General features: G+C 37.5%; 1 protein-coding gene across 16 annotated transcripts in view; it reads left to right on the top strand.

Annotated features, from left to right (window-relative positions):
• LOC129720631 (ras-related and estrogen-regulated growth inhibitor-like protein) overlaps positions 1-24768 on the top strand; it is an 80016-nt gene that overhangs the window by 2046 nt on the left and 53202 nt on the right. For 4 of the 16 annotated variants that reach the window (XM_055672148.1, XM_055672125.1, XM_055672169.1 and 1 more), the window contains one exon: positions 1678-1891. The exons of 9 other annotated variants lie outside the window; for them this stretch is intronic. The gene's annotated coding sequence lies outside the window, so the exon portion shown is untranslated. Of the gene's footprint in view, positions 1-1665; positions 1892-24768 lie in introns of those variants that run through there. 3 more of the 16 variants (XM_055672159.1, XM_055672196.1, XM_055672137.1) reach the window with 2 other exon arrangements.

Genomic DNA, 24768 nt, shown 5'->3' with positions numbered 1-24768 from the left:
TAGTCTCGAATGAAAGGCCTAGTTGTCCCATAGGTTGCTATTGAATTTTATTGTAATCGGTTTGTAACTTCGCCCGTTATTTATAAAAATGTCAAATCACGTTATAAGAGCAAAGCATATATCAAAGACTGCTTAAACTCACTTACTTTTCTCAGAAATGGTTAGACCGGTTTTCACGAAATTATTTGAAAGGTCTAGTGGCCTCATAACACCCTATTGAATTTCATTGTAATCGGATTTTTAGTTTAGGCACCGTGAATCAAATTGTGATAATCACGAAATTTCATTATTTCCGAAACTAAACAACCAATTTGAATAAAACTGGTGCCAAATGAACGGCCTGTTTTGAAAATACTTAACTAATGATTAAACATGTGGTTCATTATTATGTATAAAAGAAGGGTTTTGAAACGAAACGTATTTCAAAGACTGTTTAAGCTCACTCAATTTTTGCCTCTCTCCTAGAAAGGTATAGCAATCACTACAAAAACTAAAGGTATAAAAGTGCTCAAAAGGGCCGAATGTCGTATATCACTCGACTCAGCTCGACGAGCTGAGCATTTTCTGTATGTGTGTGTGTGTGTGTGTGTAACGCTCTCCCAATCTCACTCGATTTTCTCAGAGATGGCTGGACCGATTTCAATGAAATTAATTGCAAATGAAAGGTCCAGTTGTCCCATAAGACCCTATTGAATTTCATTGTAATCGAATTTCTAGTTTAGAGGTTATGTATAAAAATGTAAAAATCATGAAACATCAATATCTCAAAAACTACACAACCGATTTGAACAAAATTAATTTCAAATGAACGGGTTACCAAAAAAACCCTTAACTTTTGAATTTTATGAAGATTGAACTTGTGGTTCAGAAGTTATGGAAAGAAACGTGTTCTGGAGACTATTCAATATCACTCAAACTTCATTATCTTAGAAACTACACAACCGATTTGAGCAATATTGATATTAGATGAACGGGCTAGTTAAGGATTAACTGATGAATTATGATTGAACACGTGGTTTCAAAGTTTGGCTGCCCTATACGTTCCCTTTTCATTTGATTATAACCGAACTTAAGCATCCGTTATGTTTTAAATTGTCAAAACAACGGAAGTCTATTATCTCAAGTATTACTCGACTTATTTGAACATAACTAGTGTCATACAAACGAGTCATCTCTCAAACTTACAAATAACAAACTTCATAACAATTTGATATGTGGCTCAAAAGTTTTGGAAAGAAAAGAAATTCAAAGAATATTTAAAACCATACCTGCTTTGATCAATATATATGGCCTCAACATGATTTAAATGTGGTATCGTACTGTTTGAGCGTTCCCGGTATCGCTTATGATTAAATTGTTCGAAATTAAGAGTCATTTCTTTTATTTCGCTATTTCTTAAGCACTAACATTACGTCAAATTTCATATTTTATTCTTCAATTACAACATCAATATTTTAGAACCCAAAGAGTAAATATACCTTTATTGGATTTAAGCATTCGTGTAAATCTATTTAAAAAAATAATAAGTTTGAATGAGAAAGGCTGAGTCTGACCGCTAGGTGGATTAATTTAGGATTTTTGTAAGTGATCAGTTTGGCTTGGTTGTGTAGATTTTTGATGTGTAGGTGATATGATGATTTTTAAAATAACAAGTAACTGGTTGGTACAACTCGGAAGACAACCTCCTGTGGCAACTTTCCGAGTGTTCTATAATTCTAGCGACGGAAACTGGTACGAACTGTGTGGGTGTTAGTTGTTGTTAGCCGCTCGAATGACTGTGTACGCGGCGTTTCGTTGAATGGTGTAAACTGACATTAGCCAGATAAGGAAACTTAGGAGGAAGCCAGATGTGAAGCAGCCGGCGGCCAATGGAACTGGTTTTATAATCAAGGTACGTATTTATTCTGTAACTCCAAGATCTCTGCCTCTTTTCTAATTTGATACGTAAAAGGCCTATAGTAAATTTATTCAAATATCAATAAAAATAAGTCAACATTATTAGGTGTTGCAAATAGCTAGAGTGTTTACATATTATTATTAGGGTTCAAATAATGAAAATCATCAGAGCGCTAACCAATTTTTAGAATCAAAATTTTTATGAAATTACAAGAACACACCTTTGTAAATAGCTTACGAAGACCTACACATGAAATCATTTATTGTCTATTCTGATAAAAAGTTAATATTAATGCAAATTCCTGCATTTGTTATGATCTTCAATGTATGTGTAGAACGTCACCGCAACCTATTAGTTCAGCCATTAGCTTGAAATTATTAAAAAAATTAAAACAACTAGCAATTGAACTGTTATTTGTAATCCTTATATAAGACTTTTTTTCAATTTCAAGTTGCTTGAAAATTTGGTTTGTTTTTCTGTTTTTCTAATTTACCTTGAAAAAATTGGCATTTTGACTCAACGGCATGCTTGCTAACAGGCTTGTAAACGGTCAACACTGCCATTTGATTTCGCTTCGTTAGTGTGCATCGCAGTAGGCTTTTGCTCGTGAATGTAGAACGTCCGTCGGCTCTCGTACAAAGAACAGATGGTCAATTAACATTCGCGCATCGAAGAGATGCACACTGTCATTCTCGGTGATGATACTTTGTTTCATTCATGTCTACTCAATCGTAATCAGGCTTGTTAATACGATAGATTATCGTCGTTAATCGTCATCACCGATACCGATAACGTTTACTATCGTTATCGACGATGACGGTTGCGTCTTCAAACATTAACGTTATCGACGATAACGATATTTACCTGACGTTATCAGCTCACTAACGTCTATCAGAGCAAATGCACCTGTGGCTATATTTCGGTTGCTAAAGCTGGCTTGATAGCAAACAATATAACCGCACCGAGCGTTACTTTTGGAAAATAAAAACTCAAGGAAGGAAAAATTCTCGAGTAGCAACGAATTCATAAGTTTGGCAATGCGATAGCAACGAACCGATCCGTTGCTATTGGGCCGAATGCAGCTTTGTTTGTGTTGCTATCCAAGACAGCAGTCAAAGTGAAAACAAACTGCGAATCTGTTCATCAGACGTTATTGATTCGATACCGTCCAGTAGCTATCGTCCTTGGCAATGACGCTAATGTATGAATACGTGATTCTCATCTCTAGAAAAAAACCTAAATTAATCCACCAAGTGGTCAGACCCAGCCTTTCTCATTCAAACATATTATTTGTAAAAATAGATAAACATGAACGCTTATATCCAATAAAGGTATATTCACTCTTTGAGTTTCAAAATATTGATGTTGTAATTGAAGTATAAAATATGAAATTTAACGTAATGTTAGTGCTTAAGAAATAGCGAAATAAAAGAAATGACGCTTAATTGCAAACAATTCAATAACGAGCTATACCGGCAAGGGAACGTTCGGATAGTACGATACCACAATTAAATTATGGTAAGGCCACATATATTGATCAAAGCAGGTATAGTTTTAAATAGTCTTTAAATTTATTTTCTTTCCAAAACTTTTGAACCACATATCAAATTGTTATGAAGTTTGTTATTTGTAAGTTTGAGAGATGACTCGTTTGTATGACACTAGTTTTGTTCAAATAAGTAGTGTAATCTTTGTGATAATAGACTTTCGTTGTTTTAAAAATTTTATACATAACGGATGCTTAAGTTCGATTATAATTAAATGAAATGGGAACATATAGGGCAGTCAAACTTTGAAACCACGTGTTCAATCTTAATTCATTAGTTAACCCATAACTAGTCCGTTCATCTGATATTAATATTGTTGAATAAATCGGTTGTGTAGTTTCTGAGATAATGAAGTTTCGTGATTTTCACATTTCAATACATTACAGACTAAGTTACAGTCCGATTACAGTAAAATTCAATAGGATAATATGAGGCCAGGCTTTTCATTCTACACTAAATTTGTGGAAATCGGGTCAGCCATCTCTGTGCAAAGTGAGTGAGTTTAAGTAATCTTCGGAATATATTCCTTTTCATAGCTGGATTTCACATTTTTTAACATAACAGGCAAAGTAATTATCCGATTGCAAAACAAATCAATGGGGTGTTATGGGGCAACTAAACCTTCCATTTGATACAGATTTTATGAAAATCGGTTCAGCTTTCTCTGAGAAACATGAGTGAGATTAAACAGTCTTCAGAACACGTGTCTTTTCACAACTTTTGAACCAAAAGTTCAATCTTTATAAAATTCAAAAGTTAAGGGTATTTTGGGGTAGCCCGTTCATTTGAAACCCATTTTGTTCAAAACGGTTGTGTCGTTTCTAAGATAATAATGTTGCATGATTTTTATACCCCTAAACTAAAAGTTCGATTACAATAAAATTGAATAAGGTCTGATGGAACAACAAGACCTTTCATTTGCAATCAATTTCATGAAAATCGGTCCAGCCATCTCTGAGAGAAGTGAGTGAGAATAAAAATCTGCACATACACACGCACACACACACACAAACATACACACACAAACATTCACACACATACAGAAAATGCTCAGCTCGTCGAACTGAGTCGAGTGATATATGCCATTTGGCCCTTTGGAGCACTTTTATATCTTCGATTTTTCAAGTGATTGCTACATCTTTCTAGGAGAAGGGCAAAAAGTCAAAATACGTTTAGGGAAAAAACGTCGTGATGGCGAATATTCGTTTGACAGAATGTGATTAATAGCAGACAAGAATTATAATGGCAGACATGAATAGGGGTGACTAGTCAACTTCAAACATAAAATTCCTTGATTTTCATGTTTTACTAAAATAGTATTTTTCTTTCCAGAGCATGCTTTTCTCAAATATTACCTGGAAAAAAGAAAAACGTTGAGAAAGATTAATTAAAAGAAGTAAAAATTGAACAGCAATGTAAATCACAAAGCAGATCTGTTTTGATATATATATATATATATATATATATATATATATATATATATATATATATATATATATATATATATATATATATATATATATATATATATATATATATATATATATATATATATATATATATATATATATATATATATATATATATATATATATATATATATATATATATATATATATCCCAAGTAACAATTTAAGTCGTATTGCATTCTTTTAGCGGTTTTCATGACCAATTTCGCAAAATTGCTGTTAAAACTAAAAATACTATCAGAACCTCCTGATAACCGCTATAAGTTTGCTTTACAGCCAGCTGGCCCACCCTTGCCAAGCTTATTGAACCAATTATAAGAATGGCAATAAAACTGCTTTAAAACCACATGGAAAGAGTACCGCATACTATAAGCAACTGGCATTACCTCTTTAAGAGCGCAATAAGTTTGGTTGCATTATTGCGCTCTGCTACTTGCCACAATAAGTCCAAATCAACTTTTCATTGCTTGACAGCAACCGTAATAAGTTGATTTGTTGTTCCGTTCCTGCACACACACCAGAACATCACGCCACTGTTTTTTCATAAGGAAATCTCTCGTCGCGGGAGAAATGTTTCACCTGTGTTGGTTATCATCGTGCAATCGATTTTATTTGATGGTGATATTGTAGAAAGATAAGGAATAAGGAGGGGTAGGTTTTGTAGCTCTCAAGCATATGCGCATGAAATTTTGTCGTGCATTTTGAGATCATAGGCGCTTAAAATTTATGCGCCATCAAAATAGTACGGGCTTACAAAAATGATCTCATTGTTAGCAAAAATGAATTGGATTGTTTCAGCTCAGATTTTCAGAAAAAAAATCTAGCCGTGTTCTTCAATACAGAGATAGATCAAAATCAACTTCGGATATTCAATTTATTTGTTAGTCAGACGACGATTCTATTTTCGTTTCAAGATTATAAAAAGTTTCAAAAATATCAATATGGCGCGGTTGGTAATTAGTTGGCATTAATCGTAGCCGCAATAAGCCTAGTTCAATGATATATATGTTGTAAGGTGCGGCAAAGGTTGGATGCCTGCATTAATAAAGAAAAATATGGTAAATCCCTGAGGCCTAGACAACATTATTTTTATGAAAAATCTGACATCAAACCGACGATAATGAGGAATCAACAAATTTTGATATAAATAGGTGCACGAAAAATGCAACGATATATACTTAGTTTAATTGAATATTGAATATATTTCGAAATATATCAATAGTGTCTTGCCCCTACCTTAATTTTAAGGACGCATAATTTAACGACATAGGAAATTATTTTCAACCATAACAAGACAAACTGGCGATAAAATTAAAAAAAAAAACTACCGAAAAGTACAAAGTTTGCTGTGTTACTTTATTAGATTTTTGGAGTTCTACGTCATCAATGTTCACAAATGCGCTGCAAGATGCTCTAAAGCATCTTTCACACATCTTACGGAGACTGCGACAGAATTCTGCATCACACTAAAGCAACTCAGCCGCTTTTGTCTCACCTGTATGTATATCAGTGCCTGCATATATTTGTTTACAAGTTTGACAGGTTAAAACTGGTAATAAAACTGGTTTCTATGTTATATGACAGCAAGCTGGAGTGGTTTTAAGGGGCAATAGATAGTAATAATAAAACCAATAATAAAGCAAAATCGCATTGACTCTTGTCGGTTTTATTGGAAGTTTTATTAGAGTTTTATTGACAGCTATCAGTGTTCATTACGACTTGCTATTTTTGGCAACGGGTTTAACCGCCATAAAACCGTTGGTAATATTCATTGCTGTGATAAGACCGTTAGAAAACCAAGTAGCTATAGAATTGTTACTTGGGATATATATATATATATATATATATATATATATATATATATATATATATATATATATATATATATATATATATATATATATATATATATATATATATATATATATATATATATATATATATATATATATATATATATTTTTTTTTTTTTTTTGTTTTTTTTTTTGTTTCAGGTGGAGGGGAAATTTGCATCCAAACCCCTGAGTTGACCAACCTCAGGGAGTGTGGGGTTGGTTTGAATCAGTGACCGGACCCACTAAAACCCCTCCAGTCTCCAGCCCTTAATACTCCCCGGGACCACCGCTAGGTATTGCTTCGGGGAGCGGCTTTTGTGCTCTGTGCACCCTCTTGGTTCTATAGATCTCTTTGCTAACTTAGCTAACTAACCTGGAGACTGGCCGTTAGCTAACACTAGCGTGTCGGGGGTCAACATGTCGTCTGTTTTGCAATTCTAAAACTATTTGAGAGGCGGCTGTACAAACCGCCCTCCAAATGTTTGGGTCTTTACACATCCTCCGAACTAGGTTGTCCGGAGTGCTTGGTATAGCAGCTGCTGTGCCGCATAGCAATGGTTCAGGTTCAATTGTGTCACCCTCATGCCCGTGGTTTCGTGGCCGCCTTACCGGCTGGGCACCGTGGGCCTCCCATAAAGTGCTTGGCGTCCCGTTTTCCAGTACATACCAAGCACTTGGGAGGCTCCCCGCAGTCTTTAGCTTTATGGCCAGCACCACCACAACGCCTACATAACTGGCTCCTATCGGGCCCCTTGCAGGTCCAGGACTTGTGTCCTCCCTCGAAACACCTGAAGCAAACGTCCGGCTGCTGGAGTATGCTCAGGGGACATACTGACCAGCCAACCTTAAGTTTGGCTGTCTTCAGGGCCAGAGTTGCATCGGCCGATGCAAGCCGGAAAGTGGCCACCTGGGTCCCCACTGGACCCTTTCGGAGGCGAATTACCTCAGTGGCTACTTCCACTCCGCACTTCTCCTTGAGGGCCTGTGCAATATCGCACCTCTCGGTGATTTCATCCAGGTTTTTGAGCTGGAGAGTCACCTCTGAGGTGAGTGCCCGAATTTGCACATCTTTCCCGAGGACCTGCTCGGCTACCGTCTTGTAGGCAGCGCCCTTGTTTTTAGCATCCTTACGGAGCTCAAGGATCATCTCGCCGGTGCGAGAACGACGGATGGTCCGCACATCCGCTCCCAGATCCTTGAGCTGGGTTTCGCCTCTCATTTTCTTCAAGACTTCGGAGTACTTGGACCCCTCCGTCTTGAGTATGAGGGCGTCGCCCCTGCTTCGCGCCTTCTTTCCCATTTTTGGACGATCTGTCGCCTTCTCGTCGTTGCGCTTGCTGTCTTTTTGGCGCTTCCTTCCTCCCACGGTAACCCAAGGGTTTCCCGTAGCTGCCACTTCGGCAGACTTTTCGGCGGACTTGGAGGCCGTTGGTGTGCTATCTCGCGGGCTTAGCACAACCAACCGTTTCTTGCTGTTCTCGGGGGCTTCCCCCGGAGACTGCCTTGCTATTTTGCGGCTGACCCGGAGGCGCAAACCGCTGCAAACGTGCAGGTGTCCGTTTGGACCGACTTCGTCGCCCTTCCGGTCACCTCCGTTGCATTCTTCTCTGCAGCCACCGCTCTTGCCTTGAGCTCGGCGTGCTCCTTCTTCGCAGCATCGACGGAGGACCGAAGCATGTAGAGAGCCTGCTTCAGGTACTTCGTCGTGTTGGTGCGACTTTTCGCGAACTCGATTATGGCATCGAGCTGCTCCGACAGCGCTACTACCTTCGGTAGCGTGTCTCGCTGTCTTCCGACCGCCTTTATCAACAGTGGACCAGCCACTGCGATGTCTTGCGTCGATCCGGTAGGCGTACTGCCTTTGCCGTCTTCGCAGGCGTCCTTTACTGCATCCATCTCCGCCTTTCTCGGCGGAGACCTCTGGATGCCTCCTCGTGCAAACGGGTTTTTCAACCCATCTGCGCCCAATTGTTGATCTTCATTTTTTTCAATATTCATTCTTGTTAATTGGGTCCCCCTTCCAGCCGCTATCCTTATCCATACTGGAGTGGTCGCCTATCTGGTCCCATGGTAGTCTATGCCGAAGCAGTGAGGCCATGGCTAGGGGCGGCTGCCATAGCGCCTTATGAGCAACTATGACACCCCCGACCGGCGCAAGTCAGGAAAGGACATCTGATCCCACTTCTGCCCGGTTCCCACCGGGCAATGAATTTGGAACGTACTGGAAGGCCTGCCAGGTTTTACGGGACGGAGACCCCTGCACCGGTTGTTGTCTCGCCGTTTCAAGCCGTTGTCACACGACCTTACTAAGGGAGCTCGGCGCAGGTGCCAGCCCAGAATCGTGGTACGAAAACGAAATCCGACTCTTATCATATGGCGTTGCGACCAGTTACCGTAATTGGGAACTTACTGGCATCAATCCCAATGGGCGAATTAGTGCATTTGGGTGGTGGGAGCGGCACTATTCGCTCCGTCAGAGCTGCTTCCCGATAATGTGGCTTTTGTGAGAATTCGGCGGCCCAATGCCTGAGTCTCACCACAACCTAGGCTAGCTCTCGCGGATGGTCCGGGACTGCGTTCTTGCAGTTAGCACTTCCGTGGCCTACGGTAATCGCCAAATACCGACCCGTGGTGGCATACAGCTCTGCCAATATATATATATATATATATATATATATATATATATATATATATATATATATATATATATATATATATATATATATATATATATATATATATATATATATATATATATATATATATATATATATATATATATATATATATATATATATATATATATATATATATATATATATATATATATATATATATATATATATATATATATATATAAATATATACCTCAAGGGGGTGACACCCATGAGGATATCCGTGAGATTAACTGTCAATTAGGTGGAGGTGAAACCCTCGAAAATTACATAAATTTGCTCCTAAGATTATAATCTCAACCAGTTTTTCGAAAATGGGTGGATTAAGTGCAAATGAAAACAATCGTGCTAACTCTCACATTTTTTGATAACAAAATGATTTCACCTGATGGGGGTGACACCCAGGGGGAAAGGAGTGACACTCAAATTTTCCGCCCCGGGTGTCACCCGGTCACGCTACGCCACTGTACTATACAATATCCGTAGAGTAAACGTGGAACAATCAGACTATTGGCTATTTTGATCAAAGTTTCGGGAGAGCTTCGAATTCGACCACCTATCATTTTTAATATGTTTTTCACGGGGAGAGCAGAATGCCGTCTATCCCCAGCGTGTTTTTTTTTTTTGAAAGTTTAGTTTGTTATCAAATATCACACCAAGGATTTTCATGTGTTTAATTGTAGGTATAATCATTTCTTCTACCTTAACATCAGGTACTCTTCCTCGGTGTCTTCTGTGTGCAAGTGTGCAGTAACTGACACTTGGAGATAGCTGTTTTAAACCCTATTGATGTTAGCCACTGTATTGCTTGTCCGGCGGCATACTGCATTTTAGCTCTCAGGCGTTTTCGCTGTTTACCATACGCAACAATAATTATATCGTTGGTGTAGACCAGGGTTTGCGGGTACGTTTACGGGTACCGAATTAAACAAGGGATTGAGGACAATTAAAAACAGAGTTACTGACAAAGTCGACCCTTGTGGGACTCCTCGTGATGTAGAGCGAGTAAAAGAAATATAGCACGTATAGTAAGGGGGATATACTACAATAGTTCCAAATAATGGACGCAGTAGTCTAATTCCACAACAAAAAAAAAAAAGAAATTGTTGAGCCTATTTTGACTTTGAAGGTTCGATCTTTGAGAAAACTTTGTAAAAATTGAAGCATGCGACCCGAAATATTCATCTTCTTAAGCGATTCAATGACTATTTTCCTATTTACTGTATCATACGCTTCTGATATGTCGATTGATACCATCTCGGAATGCTGATTTTGTCTTAACGGCTGGTCCAGAAATTCTTCCAGCTCAGTGAAGTAAACATCAGTTCCGAGTCCTTCTCTGAAAGCATATTGACGAGGATCTAGTAGTTTCTTTTCTTCCAGCTCGCACACTAGTCTTCTATTTATAATTTTTTCTAACACTTTACCTACACAGCTTATTAATGATATTAGTCGCTACTCTTCAGGATTTCCTTCTTTTCTAATTCTTTTTGGATTTGAGACTATCGTGGACTCTTTCCAACCTGTTGGGATCATTCCCGATTTCCGAACATCGTTATAACATCGTAATAAAACTAATTTACCTTCTAGTGGCAGATATTTTAACAGCGGAAATCCAATACCTCCCGAACCAGTGCCTTTGCTTGAGCATTTGTGAGAGCCCACTCTAGTTCACGTAAAGAAATATCCACATTGTATTTACTTATGTTTACAGAGGAAAATGTATTTTCAAGGTGTTCTGCGTTAGTCAAACTTATACCTTGGTTTGAAACCGCTTGGAAGTGGGGATTTTGAATTTTCCTTGCAATGTTGCGACCCTGTTCCACATTTCTGATTGTGACGTTAATGTGCTCTACAAAGTCACTCCAACTTTTCTCATTGGCTCCGCGAATAATTCTCCGAACTTCATTTCGTTTCTTCCGAAATTCAATCAGAACAGCTTGTTGGTTAGGATCACTGGGATCCAATCGACGCAGTGCTCTAAGAGCTTTCCGGCGAGTTTTGATTGAATTGGCAACCTCTTTGTTCCACCAAGGGACCTTTTAATGTCCTGCTCTTCCAGAAGAGCAAGGAATACACGTAATGGCTATGTTTGATATTATCTCCAAGAAAAGTTCTGGAGTGTAGTGTATTTAGGATCGATTGCAGTATTTATTTGGTGGCGATACTCAGACCAGTTGGCTTCTTCAAAAATCCATCTGGTTGGACATAGCCGTGGCGTAGCCCTATGCGCAGGAGTCAAAAAGATTGGGAAATGGTCGCTACCGTGCAAATCATCTTCAACATTCCAAAGCAGACTGTTTATTGGGTCAGAGTGGGTAGTCTTGTGTTAGCCGCGTTGTTTCGTTGTTGCTGCTGTTTTCTTGAGAGAAGTTGAGCTCCTTACATCTTTGACCGGTCTAGTAGGGAAGTAGTCTTCACTTGTTTGGCGACGTTCGATGTTCTTGGAGTCAAAATTGCCAGTTCCCATTTCACTGTGTTGTGATTGTTGCGTTTCCTTTTTCAATTCAGCTACCTCTTTTATTAATACCGTCTGCCGGGGTGAGATTAAGCCACGGGGGTGAGATTGAGCCCAAACGGGAAATGTTTGTATGTTAAATTACTTGAGATTTCCAGAACCTAATGCCTCAAACTCAATATTATATGAAACATGACATATTTATTCACAACTTGAAATAGAATATAGATAATATTTGTGAACTGTTTTACTTAAATATTGTTCTAAAGTACAGGCTGAAAAACACGCGCAAATAACGTTACCAAAAAATGTCCCATGCAAACCAACCCGATCATGAAATTACATCTACTTACTGCTCAGACGGTACGTTAGGATGTTGTCTCCAATGTGTTGAGGAAATATCATGCATTGAACCTGTGGTGGCTCAGAAAAAAATGTTTTTCCAGACTGAACACTTTTCGTGCCCTTTTGGGGTGAGATTGTGCCAAGCTATAATGAACGGTAAAGTGTGCGGAATTCACATTTACCACAAAATTATATCAGTATACACCAAAACGCTTGCATTGTTTACATAGGGTATATTGTCTAGCTATGGTATTATTTGAAATAATGACTAAATGCTTGTGAACAGTAAGCTAACAACTGTTAGATGGAAATTTACAATGATTGAAATTACTTATAGAATGTAACAAAATTGTGTACACCTATTCTATATAAACTGATGACTTTTAAAGTAAGGAAGGAGGGTTGGGGGTACGTTTCCAGCAGTTTTGAGGTCTCCAATGGAATATACAGTGGTCAATGACACATAATAATTAAAACAAAAAGTCTTCTCAGGTTTTATGTCCTAACGTTTTCCCTTTCTAGCTACCTGGAGACGCCAATATTTGTTTAGAGACTGTCCATGAGCTACGTTCTCATAACTGGTTACTCAAGATATTGATTTGATCCAGTCATACATTTTTCTATAATTCATTTGAAACGTAATTTCTGGTCAACCCCCTACAGTCCATGTTGTTTATGGTCGTCCCTATACTTACTGTTTTATTATGGTATTCATGTGAATTATTCGTGGATACACTACTGTTCATTAAACAGGTATCAAATACAAATTTTTGTTTTTGTCACAATCTCACCCCATAGAAGGGGATAGATTAGGCTAAAGATCATTCAATTTTACCAAAATTATAGTTTATTGTAACTTGTCCATATTTGCGGCAGTCGTTAATTTAATAGTGTGAGGCAGGCGTAAATTTAAGTGTGCATTGACGTGATTTGGGTCAAACTCATTGCCTAAATGTGTGCATTACAAGCTAAGGAACAAAAACGTGTCCTTTTTGGCACAATCTCACCCCGGCAGACGGTACTTCAAGAAGTTTTCGTAGTTTCACTATTTCTAAATCCTTTTCGTCCAGGTTTCGTGGCATGTCTTCTATGCCTGCATGTATTACATTACCAGATTCTTGATTTATGTCCTTTCAAGCCTCGAATCATTTTTTTGGCTTCCGCAAACGATACGTTTTCATCTACCTTAATTTTGATCGTCTGAATTTCACCATTTTTAGCGTTGCATTCTCTTGACATGGCGCTGTGAGCTCCACTACAATTGACGCAGTGAGGACCAGCTGGACAAGGTTCTGTATCGGCATGCTCCGTGGAGCAATTCGGACACGTCGCTTTACCGTCACAGAAACGTTTTTTGTGGCCTAGCTTATGGCATTTAGTACATTGGAGAGGACTGGGGTAGTATGTTTGTGTTTTGACTCGTACATAACCGAAATTAAGATGTGATGAAATGTTTTCTTATCATTTTTGTCTCTGACAGTAAAGTGTTTGGCCTCTATAGCCCGCTGAGATTTAAGGTCTGTTGGTAGTTCTTCGTTTGTGAGCGATAATCCGAATGGACATATCACTTTACACTTCTGAACATTGAGCGATTCGTGGACACCGATGATAATTGGTGTACCGTCTATCAGCTGGCGTAACTTCATTAACTTTTCAATCTGTTTCGACTGCCTTACTTTCAAAATATAGCGAGCTCCTCTTGCCTCTGGTCTTGCCTCGTCGATTGCGCCAACTGTATTCTCAATTTATTTGCGAATGGTGGAGGGATTGTCTGGTAGTTTACTGCTTTCGTCAGCATGTTTCATCACTAGTACTGATAGCTCTCCATTGATAGGATCCATCCAGTCGGGCATCCTGCGACCTGTGGTTGTACCATCAATCGTATCTAGGGCACTTTTGTTTTTGTTCGGCCAAGATATGGTTGTTGTTCTTGGGTCAGGTGGAAGTGAATTTCCGCCTGCCCATTGTGACGGCCCTGAGGCCATCACACGGTGGATATCTTCTCTTGACTCACTTTTTGCACTAGCTAGTTATAGATCTCTCTGAATTTGGGGAAAGAGTTAACCTCTCACGAGAGAAGACCGGTCTCTCACTCTCACCCTTTTTATTCAATCCAGTGATTGTTCGACGCGACAATAGAATTTAGATGGCCGCTTGAAATAGCACGTTTTTCAATTTGACTATTGTTTCTATATAGCTTCTACCTTTCACCATTAATCAGATCAGAAGGTTCTACCTATACTCAGTTAACTGCCGGTTGTCCCAACTCCTCGTATGACAAACCGTATAGTTTAAATCACGAGTTGAATTGACCCTTAACTATTGTTTAATTACGATTAGTAGCACACGCACGTCCGTGTTCAGTACCGTCTCGAATTGAACTGGTTTGCTTAATTGAGTTACGTTGCTATTGCTAGTTTCGTTCTAACTACATAGATTATTCACGATTCCCAAAAAAAATGTGTAGAATATCATCCCTATTGATTAACTAGATCATTTTCACCATAAACATTAATGAAAAGACTGTGACTTTTCGCGGCATCAATTTTTCATGCAGGTATCTGCATATACAGATTACGGACTTTTGCAAAAACATACAAATTCCTGCTGATTTGCCACAAAATCTACAGATTTTATTAGGCTTTTCAAACAAGAAATCTGTAAAAAAATTTCTGAAATTCAAAATACAGATTAAAAGGTTGCATCTCAGCTCATAATTGCTATATACAAAATTACTGTGACATACCTGAAATATTCCTTTCAAAAGATTAATATTTATGCTCCAAAAAGGCGACCATGTATGTCATTGGTTTAATATACGTACAAATTACTTAGAGCGAGATGCAAAAATATACTTGTATTGCAATAGTTGGTCGATTCCAGTTTGAATTTAGTACTTCAACGGAAGCAATAAAACTTGACTCTTAAGCTGACAGATTGAAAATTAGTACGACAACGTAGATTATAGAAAATTGTCGTAGCACGCTACATAGTTGACATATTTTGTTAATCCATCTCACTAAAAAATTTGAGTTAGCAGTATTTTTTCAAATGCATGCTTTGTTCCGAAACTGGAAATATAATTTCATTTGCAAAAAAAAATATTTTATAATAAACTTTTTATGAAAAAATATGCCATACCACTGCAGACATACAAGAAAATGGTGTCTTTATAACGCATTTTCATCATAGCTTATTTCGTTATGCACAACTCTTTCCCCTATAGGAACAGCTCCCAGTCTTTACGGTCGCATAAATCCGATTAATAAATTTTCTCTCATGCCACATTCCGCATAACCCGATTCACTTCTTATCAAATCCCATTACGCTCTGCTTTAAATCTGGTTACCTAACCGATAATCATTGTATTTATTTGAGCAATTTGATCTACCATTACCAACAAGTTTTTTCCGCATTAGCGCGTTACCTATTAGTTCCAAATATATATTATGGATGACAGTATGTACACTCAATGGCTTAAAACTCCGTTTAAGCTAAGGGGCGACATCTGGCTTCTTACTCTTCTTCCTCATCCACCTCGATGATCCCTGTTGTATTTTTCGTAAGTGATGCCATTCACTCGGAAAATACTTGAATGTTTTTAATGCTTTTTATCATCATTATGCACAATTCCTCCTGCATGCGATAGTTTTACCGTCTGAGGGTTACCGAAGAATCTGCATCTTTAATATACCTAAAATCTAAAGTGTTATGATTCATTCATTGACCCATCTGAATTGTACTCTCCGCACAAGCAATATGCCTCAACAGGTATGTTCCAAACTTAATCCAGAATGGATTCAAAAGTAGAAATAAGCACACACTACACTTTTTACTTCCGACATTGAGCAGCTGTATGCTGTTCTTATCCTTCACGCAAAACCGTAATAACTCCTCGCGCACTTTTGGATCTTTTGGTAATTGATATTAGTGATGATCCAAGTTGGATCTCTTACTACGCCCGTATTTGTACTTTTTTTTAATGTTCACTTGAAAGTATTTGAGATTATAACAGATGATATAATCAAAAAACATAAATCAAAACAACGAAACATGTTGTTCAGCAACACTGCCAGCAGCATTCTGTGCCAAACACGCATCAGTATCGGACGTGTTTGGTGATCGTTCCAATAGAATATAAAACAAAAGACGTACAAAAACAGTATACACTCCGTCAGACTCGTTTCGAGTTACGTTCGCCGGGTCAGCACTACCAAGCCACGTCTTGATCCACCGATTTCGTCTCCATGGGTGTAGCCAGAATTTCAAATAGGGGGGGGGGGGCAAGCTCTTCGAAATTTTAGAAGTAAAAAAAAGGTACACTAAGGTCGCTTTTTACGCGGTTGTTTTTGCGTGAACTTTTTTTATGTGGATTCCGGAATTTACGCGGTTTTTTTACGTGGATTCCGATATTTACGCGTTATTTTACGCGGCACGTATCCCCCGCGTAGAAAGCGACTTTATGATTGTGATTGTTACATTAAAGCAACCAGTGAAAAGTTGTCAGAGTGATAATCAGAGTGGAAATTTTGATTGTTCTTTGTCCAACCTCGAATATGAATAGATTTTCTTTAGTAAAAACTCCTAAGTTCAGTTGAACCTCTGGGCATATTATTTTGGCGACGAGGATCTGAAGAATCCACGAACATGGCAGAAGATAGAGTTGATCAGCAGCCGCAACCGGGAATTCATATAATTCACAAGATGGCCCACATTTTATAGCGGATAGCGGTCCAGCAGCAGCAGCGTCAGTATCAAACCCCGGAGCAGATTTTGGAGTCCCTCTCATCGAACATCATCGAGTTTGTCTTCGACGAAGAAAACGAAATTACGTTCGTACGTTGTTGTTTAACCGCTACCAGGATCTCTTAGAGAACGATGCAGACCAGTTGAATGATGCGGCGAAGATACGTTTACTTCTCCGGAAGCTGGACACCCATTCGCACAGCTTCCCAAGGACGTGAAGATTGAAGACACAGTCAAGATTCTCAATAAAATCTTCGGGCACCAAACGTCAAACGTTCCGGAAGCGGTTCATGTGTCTTTTCACGATTGTTGTTGAAAAAGCACTCAACCACTGTTCAAATATTGTTGACCTCAGCCAGGTTTTTACCCGACGTAATGTACTAAACGAGCGTTCAATCGTGTATGTTTCCTTGGTAGAGCAAGTGCAATTTTAACTGCTTTCTCAGTCGCAGGGAAGAAAGAACGGGCTTTAGCTAGCAGGTCTATAAGATCCAACTCTTCCAAGTTCTTACGGTCTGCTCTCATACTGCTGCAATGTTAATACAAAACTTCCACCTCTCCAACAAAATTGTCAACTTCCTAAAAAACTACGAAATTTTCGGTTTTGCGCGTGAATTCTTCCAACGACATGCGTATTACGTTAGCGGGATGCAGCAAGGACAACGCACAGGCAGGTGCACTATCTTCATCAAACCGTGTTTCTAGTGAGGTTACAAGAGAATCAAGGTAAGGAATTGTCAGAGCTCGGTTCCAATACTCCAAGCTAGTTGATGCAGGCGGATTTGCCCGGTACTTTTGCCGCTGCAATATCCTTGGTGGATCATCTGAAAAATCTTTGCAATTCCACGCAACATAGCACAAGCATTTCAATCAATTATTTTTTATCTGGCTGATACTTTACACAGATGGGCTAAAGATATCGTTTTGTGCTATTAGAGTTATTGAAAACAAAATTCTGCACCAATGTCAACATTAACATGCCCCCCTCTGGCTACGCCTATGTTCGTCTCCCTGTGCGATTATATGTGCCACGCGTCATGAACTGCCTGAATTGTAAGCAGTTAGGCCACACCGCCGCCTACTGCTGCAATAAGGCACGTTGTGGCAAGTGTGGGGAGAATCAGGCGGATGATTCCTGCAGTAAAAATGCTGAAAATGCATTCACTGTGGGGAGAGTCAGCATCAGCTCTCGACAAGTGCGGTGTACATGCAGCGCAGGGGTAAAATAAAGATGTCTCTCAAAGAGCGTTCGAAGCGTTCTTACGCTGAGATGCTGAAGAAGACCATTACCACTTCTCCCATTACATCAAACCCTTTTGATCTGTTGTCCTCTGATGAAACCGATTCTGACGATTCACCAACATGGACCAAAAATGCCTCATTTGTGGAGACTCTTCTCACAAAATAGACACATGTCCTGTGAAAGAGAGTAAAAATTTTCGCTGTGCGAATTGTAACGGCAACCATATGTCGAATTTTTATCAATGCCCAGCCCGTTTAGCAATTGTTAAGAAAAGGCAAGGTAAACAAAATTCTCCAAGCGTACCAGTGACGCATAGTTTACCTACTCCTTTGCTTACCCATTTAACTTATGCACAGGTTACAGGTAGTTCGAACATTATACCGCCTAGTGTTGGTAGTTCGAAAATAACCGTTATTATGGGTAAGCAAAACACGCTAGAAAATAATTGTACACCTATTACTCCAGCTAATATTGCTGCCGAAAATATTTTTTCTCATGTCAACTGCCTGGGGCCTATTACGGCAGGTAAACTTTCTTTTTTGGAACAGGCAATGTTCGATCTTATGAACGCCATGTTGCAGGCAAAATCAATGTTTGAAGCCTTCAGGATACTATTCTATTTTGTCTCCGAATAGTCCTACATGCTTTTCTTCTGTAAGAAACCCTTCAACAATTGATTTGGTGCTAACAGATCAAAGTCATGTATGTAGTGATTTGATCACACATGCTGACTTTGATTCTGACCATCTTCCAATAACTTTTTCTTTATCACATGAATCTGTTTTAAACCCTATGAGCTCTGTTTTTAATTATAACAAGGCTAATTGGGAAAGATACAAAACTCATATTGAGAGAAATTTCAATAATGAGCTTGATTTGCAAAACCAAGTGAATATTGATTCTGCTTTGGAAGCATTAAAATGTGCAATTGTTGATGCCAGGAATTATTCTGTTCCAAAGGCTCAAGTGAAATTTGATTCACCAATAATTGACGAAAATCTTCAACTTCTAATTCGTTTGAAAAATGTCCGCAGACGTCAATATCAACGTTCTCGTGACCCTGTTTTTAAAACTATTTATAAAGATTTACAGAAAGAGATTAAACATAGATTTACTCTTCTGAGAAATCAAAATTTTGAGACTAAAGTTGAAAAATTGAAACCATATTCAAAACCTTTTTGGAAGCTGTCGAAGATTCTTAAGAAACCTTCAAAGCCTCTTCCAGTTTTAAAAGATGGTGAACGTTTTCTTGTATCCAATGAACAAAAGGCTCAAAGACTTGCTCAGCAGTTTGAGAGTGTTCATAACTCAAATTTGAATTTTGTGAGTCCAATTGAAAATGAAGTCACACGTCAATTTGATTTAATTTCTTCCCAGAATTTTTTACCTGCAGAAATAATTGAAACTAACTTGAATGAGATTAAATCAATTATTAAAAATTTCAAAAATATGAAAGCACATGGTGACGATGGAATCTTTAATATACTAATCAAACATCTCCCTGAGAGCACAATGGAATTTTTAGTGAAAATTTTCAATTGCTGCTTCAAAATTGCATATTTTCCCAAATTATGGAAAAATGCAAAAATTACTCCAATTTTAAAACCGGATAAGAACCCAGCTGAAGTTTCAAGTTATCGACCAATCAGTTTGCTTTCTTCAATAAGTAAACTGTTTGAGAGAATTATTCTTAACAGAATGATGTCACACATCAACGAAAATTCAATTTTTGCAAATGAACAGTTTGGATTTCGCCATGGGCATTCCACAACTCATCAATTGCTCAGAGTTACTAATATGATACGAGCTAACAAATCTGAAGGTTATTCCACTGGAGCTGCTCTTTTAGACATAGAAAAAGCATTCGTCAGTGTTTGGCATAAAGGTTTGATTGCGAAATTGCAAACTTTTAATTTTCCAATTTTCCTAATCAAAATTTTAAAAAATTATCTTACTGATCGAACTCTGCAGGTAGTCTATCAGAATTCAAAATCTGATAGATTTCCTGTCAGAGCAGGTGTACCTCAAGGTTCAGTCTTGGGTCCAGTCCTGTACAACATATTCACTTCAGATCTTCCTGATTTGCCTCCAGGATGCACAAAGTCATTGTTCTGCGATGACACAAGCATTTCCGTAAAAGGAAAAAGTCTTCGTGTCATATGCAGTCGATTGCAGAAAAGTTTAGATATTTTTTCTTCCTACTTGCAAAAGTGGAAAATCTCTCCCAATGCTTCTAAAACTCAAATGATAATTTTTCCGCATAAGCCTAGGGCTTCTTTCCTCAAGCCAAACAATAATCACGTTGTCAAGATGAATGGAGTTATTTTAAGTTGGTCCGACAAGGTTAAGTTCTTGGGACTAATTTATGATAAAAAACTTATTTTCAAAGAGCACATTGAGAGTATACAAGCCAAGTGCATCAAATATACGAGATGTTTATATCCTCTCATCAACAGGAATTCTAAACTTTGTTTAAAGAACAAACTTTTGATTTACAAACAAATTTTTAGACCAGCAATGCTTTATGCTGTACCGATCTGGTCAAGTTGCTGTTCAACAAGGAAGAAAACGCTCCAAAGGATTCAGAATAAAATTCTGAAAATGATTTTGAAGCGTCCTCCTTGGTTTGGTACACTCGAATTACATAGACTTACTGGTGTTGAACCATTAGAAGCTATGTCAAACAGAATTATTAACAATTTTCGACAAAAATCGTTGCAATCCTCAATTGCTACGATAAGCTCTCTTTATAGCCAATAAGTTAGCAATTAAGTTAGTTGTAAGTTAACTTCCCCTTTTCTGACAAGTAGGTTTAAATCCCTACGAATGATAAGTCCTAATGCGAAAGCAAACAAATCCTAACAATTAAAATTACAAATTTCTAACAGTGTTGAGAAGTCACCATTTGTGATTGGACACACATACTCATTATTTACTAATATTTATCATAAATACTTAAGCTACTAACAAATCCCCCCTTAAAAAAAAAAAATGTTTGAAGCGATTCAAAGGGGCACAAATTTTACTATTAAAATTGTTTCTAATTTAAAATTTAGCAATGATTTTAAATAAAACAATTAAAATATTAAATTGGAATGCTCGCTCATTGAAGGCCAATGAGAATGAGCTTTTTAATTTTTTAACAGTAAATAATGTGCATATTGCAATTATTACTGAAACATTTTTGAAACCTAACATAAAATTAAAATATGATCCCAATTACGTGGTTCATAGATATGATAGGATTCAGGGTTCCGGCGGTGGAGTTGCAATTGTTATTCATCGCCGAATCAAACATCGTGCTCTTCCCCATCTTGAGACGAAAGTTATTGAAACTTTGGGAATTGAAATTCAAACTGAACTTGGGATTTTATTTATTGCCGCAGCATATTTACCATTTCAATGCACACGCGAGCACAAAAAATATTTTAAAGGTGATTTACAAAAACTCACCAGAAATTGTTCGAAATTTTTTATAATCGGCGATTTTAACGCTAAACATCGTTCATGGAATAATTCTCAAAGTAATTCCAATGGCAAAATTCTATTCAATGATTGTTCTTCAGGATACTATTCTATTTTGTCTCCGAATAGTCCTACATGCTTTTCTTCTGTAAGAAACCCTTCAACAATTGATTTGGTGCTTACAGATCAAAGTCATATATGCAGTGATTTGATCACACATGCTGACTTTGATTCTGACCATCTTTCAATAACTTTTTCTTTATCACATGAATCAGTTTTAAACCCTATGAGTTCTGTTTTTAATTATAACAAGGCTGATTGGGAAAGATACAAAACTCATATTGAGAGAAATTTCAATAATGAGCTAGATTTGCAAAACGAAGTGAATATTGATTCCGCTTTGGAAGCATTAAAATGTGCAATTGTTGATACCAGGAATTATTCTGTTCCAAAGGTACAAGTGAAATTTGATTAACCAATAATTGACGAAAATCTTCAACTTCTAATTCGTTTGAAAAATGTCCGCAGACGTCAATATCAACGTTCTCGTGACCCTGTTTTTAAAATTATTTATAAAGATTTACAGAAAGAGATTAAACATAGATTTACTCTTCTGAGAAATCAAAATTTTGAGACTAAAGTTGAAAAATTGAAACCATATTCAAAACCTCTTTGGAAGCTGTCGAAGATTCTTAAGAAACCTTCAAAGCCCATTCCAGTTTTAAAAGACGGTGAACGTTTTTCTTGTATCCAATGAACAAAAGGCTCAAAGACTTGCTCAGCAGTTTGAGAGTGTTCATAACTCAAATTTGAATTTTGTGAGTCCAATTGAAAATGAAGTCACACGTCAATTTGATTTAATTTCTTCCAATAATTTTTTACCTGCAGAAATAATTGAAACTAACTTGAATGAGATTAAATCAATTATTAAAAATTTCAAAAATATGAAAGCACCTGGTGACGATTGGAATCTTTAATCTATTAATCAAACATCTCCCTGAAAGCACAATGGAATTTTTAGTAAAAATTTTCAATTGCTGCTTCAAAATTGCATATTTTCCCAAATTATGGAAAAATGCAAAAATTACTCCAGTTTTAAAACCGGATAAGAACCCAGCTGAAGTTTCATGTTATCGACCAATCAGTTTGCTTTCTTCAATAAGTAAACTGTTTGAGAGAATTATTCTTAACAGAATGATGTCACACATCAACGAAAATTCAATTTTTGCAGATGAACAGTTTGGATTTCGCCATGGGCATTCCACTACTCATCAATTGCTCAGAGTTACTAATATGATACGAGCTAACAAATCTGAAGGTTATTCCACTGGAGCTGCTCTTTTAGACATAGTAAAAGCATTCGACAGTGTTTGGCATAAAGGTTTGATTGCGAAATTGCAAACTTTTAATTTTCCAATTTTCCTAATCAAAATTTTAAAAAAATATCATACTGATCGAACTCTGCAGGTAGTCTATCAGAATTCAAAATCTGATAGATTTCCTGTCAGAGCAGGTGTACCTCAAGGTTCAGTCTTGGGTCCAGTCCTGTACAACATATTCACTTCAGATCTTCCTGATTTGCCTCCAGGATGCACAAAGTCATTGTTCTGCGATGACACAAGCATTTCCGTAAAAGGAAAAAGTCTTCGTGTCATATGCAGTCGATTGCAGAAAAGTTCAGATATTTTTGACGTGGGACACGTCTTTGTTTACTATACTGGGATGCATTCTGTAAAATTGGAAATGAAACGGGCAAATGTTGCGTCAGATTTCAAACGTTAATAACAGCATAACCACATGATGGATCATAATAACCAATATGTTGTTGGATAGATAAAATGTATAACAATTTTGTAATATGTTAATTATCACTCTAATTTCATTGCTAAGCGGTAAAATTGATAAAAAAAAATTCAATAACAAATTTACGCGAATAATGAACCAATTACATGCGAGCATTCCTAGCACAGACGATGTGAATGGACACCATCCGTTCCCTGTGATATTCCCGGTATCAATTTCGAAATAAAATTGACAGAGCTTCCCCGTCCCAATAGGTCAATTTATTTTTGCTTCCATGAGCTTAGATTAATATGATGTCTCGAAGGTAAAAGTTTTCCTAAAAGTTTGAAACAATACCCATCCTTGAACAATTTCTAAACCTGCGTGTTAGGTACTGAAGAACCTAATAAAAACTGAAGTCTTGAAAGAAAACATGCCGGTAAAAGCAACAGTACCAGTGGAGAATAGAACCGCAGGTCTCTTGTCGTCTTTGATTGCAGTGGTAGGGGAGGATTGTACAATACGCACCAGTTAAGCATTTTCGCGATTTACAGCGTTTCAAATCATTTCAAAGCGACATTGAACGTGTAGTATGATTGTAGGATCTATTTATTGTATGTTTATGACGAAGTTTATTATAAAATACTCGATTTCAATGTCTTTTTTGGTAAAATTACCATTGCCGCCACACAAGCTCGTGACCAAAACGCACCACAACGAAGGTCAGTATGCTCCAAAGCAGTAGGCTAATATGCCACTAGCAGAAATCAGCACGCGAAGTAAGAAGCACTTGAAGTCTCGAAATTAAAATCAAAAATAATGGAACATGCTTTAAGTTGTCAAGCAATCTCCTGCAAGCTCTTCATAGTGCATTCTGTCGCAATTTTAATTTTGAATGTTTTTAGGTAAAAGTTGACGAAAGCTAGTGAAATAATTTGAAATACTCATAGTATTATAAACTCCAGAATTGTAAAGGTTAGGGGAACCATAGTTTTTTGTATTATTTATTAGTCAGTTAGTCATAAAAGCTTAAATAAAATTCATGAATAATTACATGTTGGACATAGCCACAGCCAAATGTACAGTTTTCTGAGTATTTTAGTCATTATGGCACACCTTTTTATATGAGAACTGCAGAGAAGCTGGGTTTTTATGAGAAAAGCGAATAATTTCGTCATAAAAAGCCACATGTGTAAGTATTTTGGGGAATTAATAGCATGGGCCATCTTACCCAACTGGTGCGTCTTGTACGGTTCTCCCCTACTCTTCTATTCGTACATTTTAGCGGTACACTTCTATTCGTACT

Source organism: Wyeomyia smithii, chromosome 1 (genome assembly GCF_029784165.1).
Source record: "Wyeomyia smithii strain HCP4-BCI-WySm-NY-G18 chromosome 1, ASM2978416v1, whole genome shotgun sequence".
NCBI lineage: Eukaryota > Metazoa > Arthropoda > Insecta > Diptera > Culicidae > Wyeomyia > Wyeomyia smithii.
This window is presented reverse-complemented; position numbering and strand designations above follow the sequence as displayed.